Here is a 5,388-nt window from a genome sequence, read left to right on the forward strand (position 1 = left end):
CTTCATTTCAATGCTTACAATTTTGATATAATCCATACGTTATTTTATGCCACACATGCGAAGGTACTTTCTATGCATGCAATCTTAACATTATCCTCTATGTAATTATTTACACGATCTATAACCTTCTTGAATTATCTAACTTTATGTGATCATTGTGTGAGTCTAGTTGCACTTTAATCTTTTTTGCAGATTATTACATGTACCTTAGAATCCATCTTGCGATACGGAGATGCACTTTTGTTTCTTTCAATGTCCTCCAAAATGCATTTTAAGTAATAATTTGTGCAAGGAGAAATGCACTTTATGTAGGAATTAATGCAAGTCGTTTTTGGTAATTTATGATGCAATTATCTAATTCAATTTCACCTATTATGATGTCATCTTACAACGGAAATTATCTTGTTCGTTACATACATCACAACTAAGTTCATACCTAGGAAATTATCAAACGCGCAATTAATGTGATGCATGTGAATATGATTTCTCACAGTGATAATTATAACCTATGATTTAATAATAGAGGAACCTAGATTTTGAGTGATGTCTTGATTCCAATGGTATTGACGCCTGATGAACCGTTCGCGGTTGTGGAGCCACCTTGTTTCGAACCTCCATCCACACTTGCAGGGTTTTCGGACATCCTTGTGGAACTACGCTTTGGGGCCATACTTGAAGACACGTGTACGAGGGATAGAATTCTCGCACTCTCCTATGCAAAATTCTTGCTGCCTCTCCTTAAGTGGAGAAAAGTTAATGAAGGGGGAGGGGCGTATTTCGGGAAATACCAAGAGGGGTGTGTGACCTCTCTTTAAGGAGGGGAAAGAAGAAGCTTCCAGAAGCTTCTCTCTCTCTCTCTCTCTCTCTCTCTCTCTCTCTCTCTCTCTCTCTCTCTCTCTCTGTGGGATGATCACGGGGGGGAGGGGGACTGAAATCATAGCCAGAGGGGGGGGCTACTGCCTGGTGACGAGGGAGGGGAGGCGTTGCTTGCTGACGACCAAGGAGGGGGGGAGCTTCCTCTTTATAATGCGGAGGAGGGCTTCACGAGGGGAGGGAGACGGCCGTTAATGGCTGCCACCCTCCACTTGGGGGTTGCATGCCCCCCCTTTCACTCTCTTCACTCCCTCTCTCTCTCTCTCTCCTCGATGTGTTGTTGGTGGGGAGAGAGAGAAAAAAAAATTGTGTTAAATTTAAAAATTTTAAGGGGGGTTCTTATGGGGAAGGTACGGGGGGGCTATTACAGTGAGAGAAAATGCCAATAGGGAGATAGCATTAGAAGAAGACCTTACAATGAGTGAGCTACTCACAAAGAGGTTGCTAGATAATATTAACATCGAGCAAAGTGGGATAGCCTTGGCAACATCATTGCTAGCTGGGAGTCACCCCAAATACTAGGAGCCAAACAAAGATACCCATAGTTACCAAGAAACTTGGCAAATATCAAGCATGCAATGATCCCTACAACATCATTAAGCAATTTGAGGAGGTGTGCAAGGCTAACAACCTCATGGACCCCACTCAACGAGCACAACCATTTGATTTTTGCTTAGGAGATAAGAGTGCATGTGAGAAGTGAGCTTTGGGTGAGCTTTTTTTTGCAACCTCGAGTTTTATTCCACATAGTCCACTTGGTCCTCTTTTTCTTTTGGGCATATATCAAGTACCAACGCTACTCCTCCATTGCCACCGCCACCACCACCCCTACCACCAATACCACCACCACCATCACCATGACATCTTACTCTCCCCCTCCTCATTAGAACCACAACCAATTTTCCTCTCTCTCTCTCTCCTCATATGTGAGGGACGAACCATTGATATCACACTCCCCTCAATAACATTATTACCACTAGCACCACCACATCTTACTCTCCTCCTCCTCATCAAAACCACAATCGATTCTCCTCTCTCTCTCTCTCATATAGAGACCCACAACATGCATCTCCCTCTCCTCCTCCCCCTCAATAACACCCTCTCTCTCTCTATCTTTTTCACCCCCAGCTCTGCCATTTATCATCTCTCTCTCTCTCTCTCTCTCTCTCTCTCTCTCTCTCTCTCTCTCTAACAATCCATTAGGACTTTTCTCTCCTTAACTCATTTACATCACTAGATTAAGCGTATTTGGTTATCTTTGATAATATTATCAAAATGTTAATGGTTCAATTATGCATACATATGAGATATCACACTACACATACATTCACATCCCCCCTCTCTCTTTTTTGCACTTATTTTATAATTACATATTGATGTGTTAGTATTTTAATTATGCGCACATGAGAAAACTACAAACACATCCACTTATACTTGCACGTTGTTCTCTCTTCCTCTTTTGATTAGGCCTACATATGGATTGAAGTTATGCATTTATTTACAATAGACTCTTGCAAGTAATTGCTTCACAATCTTCGTAAAATATAGCTCTATATTGCTTTAGTACTTGTAGTTGTTATTCCTTTCAAGAATTATTCAATTTAAACTCCAAACTTCAATAATTAAATATTTTAATATATTGATATATTTCACATTGTACTGCATGAACTTACTACAAAAACTACCAAAAAATAATAAATCCACAAATGCATTTGCAAGTTAGTGAACTACTATGTGCAAAGTAAATGAACATATTTATTGCAAACATTAAATATTGATCCAATTGTCCATTGCTAGAGGGTGAAATGGGTATTCTCTAATAAACTCCTAAACTCCCCCGTGAGAACCTGTTAGTTCAATCAAGCATGGAAGCATGTACTCCAAGAAGATAGCATTGAAGGGATTTTTCTCAATCAAATAGGGAAGTGTGTGTTTGAAGAGAATGGCATCCATGGGATTTTCTTGAAATGTAAATGGATATGTAAAGGAGTTAGGTGGGTTACATTGCATCTTCTTTATGCTATCATCCACAAATAGTATCATTGTAGAGCTAAAGGGTGGCCAATCAATATCATCAAAACATTTTAGAAATTGTGGCTTCGCCTTGACTCCTTACCAAAGAATGAGTTACGAGAAAAAATGCGCTAGAGGTATCACTTTCCTACAATTAGCCATATTCTCTTTAGAAGACAACATGAAAGTGTGACACATTCTGAAGGATACATGTGGAATTACTTACCAGGAATCTAGATCCTTATGTCTCTTGCACCTTTTTATTCTTTGCATATTTTTTGTGTAATGCATTCTTGTTGGAGGGGAATTCACCTTTAGGTAGTCGAGGAAGATAGAATATCTCCAGTATACCTCCTCAATCCACTATTACTCAATTTGGTGATCCTTGTATATGAGCTACTCCTCCATCAAGTGCACCTAATCTATCCATTTCCTTGGCAAAGTTTGTTGCATCCCCTTCTCCAATTGCCCACACATGAACCTACCATTCATAGTTCTATTACACGGAGAGAACACATCAACAAGATACCATTGCAAATATACTTCTATAAAAGGATATCGAGTTATGCCTATAGAGAAGTCTCCATGCTGCTAACTTGTATAACTTTTGAGACTCTATCATCATCTAGATTGAAATTCTCTTTATCTTCTATGTGAACTAGAAGAATAAATATTTGTTCACTTAAATGTTGTAGTAGTTTTCTCATTGAGAGAGAGAGAGAGAGAGAGAGAGAGAGAGAGAGAGATTATGTGACTTTATAATCATCTCTCTAAGGGGATGTAAATTTTCTTTTGCCAAACAGGGATTGCCGGCAACCCCTTCTTGGCGAGAGAGAGAGAGAGAGAGAGAGAGAGAGAGAGAGAGGGAGAGAGAGAGAGAGAGATTATTTGAATTTATAATCATCTCTCGGAATGTGAAATTTATTTTTCCAAACAGGGGTTTTTGGCAAACCCTTCTCGGTAATAGAGAGAGAGAGAGAGAGAGAGAGAGAGAGAGAGAGAGAGTGTGTGTGTGTGTGTGTGTGTGTGTGTGTACACGTGTGTGTGTGTGTGAGTGAGTGAGAGAGATAACATTGGATCACAACTCTCCTCCAATATCTTTCTAAAGGGACATGAAATTTTTTGTCACCAAATAAGGGTTGTTGGCAACCCCTTCTCGGTGAAAAAAAATTGACAAGTTGCTTCCATCTCATTAAGGGGACTTATGATTTATTTTTTTTGTGTTAGGAAGGGATTGCTAACATCTCCATATTTAGTGGAAAAAAAATTAGAGAGGACTTGTGAAAAAAACTTTCATTGAGAAGGGATTGTCGACAACCCCCTATTCAATGAAAAAAAAATTCACAAGTCCCCTAAAAGAAATTATGGATGTGACTTGTGAAAAAAAAATTCATCTCGAGAAGGGGTTGCAAGCAACCCTCTTCTCAATGAGTTGCTAACAACCCCCTTCTCGACCGAAAAAAAGTTAAAGCAAGTCACACACACACACACATACACACACACACACACACACACACACTCTCTCTCTCTCTCTCTCTCCTTCTCTCATTTGTCTTTGTCTCTCTCTCTCCCCTCTCTTTATATCTTTATTTAGTAATTAAATTATTAACTAAATAATAAAGTAATTAGTGCACGTGTATATGTACCTCTCTTTATGTGTGTATATGTATGTATCTGTGCATGGCCCTTATCTTCATTTCACACACACACACACACACACATCTCTCTCTCTCTCTCTCTCTCTCTCTCTCTCTCTCTCTCTCTCTCTCTCTCTCTCTCTCTCTCTCTCTCTCTCTCTCTCTCTCTCTCTCTCTCTCTAGAGTCATTAGGACTCAATAGAGTCATTAAAGAAATAGAAAATAGAGAAATATATATCTAAATAATGTTTTGATGAGAGAGAAGATAAGAGGAAAGTTTTAAAATAATATTTGATGAGGGAGAAGAGATAAAAAATAATTACTAGTTAGGAAGATCAAATTATGTGTATATTTATTATATGTTTTAATATGAGACATAGTAGATTAAGACTTTTTTAATGAACTATATTGAAATATTTTGACCTTATGAACAAAAAATTTTTTGGGACTTTTTTCTCCTAACATAGAAAACTAATAATTAACATAATATATAATGGCTATTGTCTTTTACATTGTATATGTGGAAATATAAAGACTTATCAAATATTTAAATTTTTTTAATACTATTGAAACTATAATCAAAATGTGACTTTTTAGTTTAATTATACTTGGGTCAAAAACTTTTAAATAGAGAAAGTTGATCTCAAGTTGGAGAGAGAGAGAGAGAGAGAGAGAGAGAGAGAGAGAGAGAGAGAGAGAGAGAGAGAGAGAGAGAGAGAGAGAGAGAGAGAGAGAGAGAATGTGTGTGCGTATTTTGATAAAGGTCCAAAGTTATTAATGTAAAAGAAGTCCAAAGGTAGTATTGTGATATTATAGAAGAGAGTTGCTATAATTGTTTTAAGCTATAAAGAGAGAGTGTGAGTGA

Source organism: Lygodium microphyllum, chromosome 21 (assembly GCF_053477565.2).
Source record: "Lygodium microphyllum isolate KBCC chromosome 21, Lygodium_microphyllum_v1.1.10, whole genome shotgun sequence".
NCBI lineage: Eukaryota > Viridiplantae > Streptophyta > Polypodiopsida > Schizaeales > Lygodiaceae > Lygodium > Lygodium microphyllum.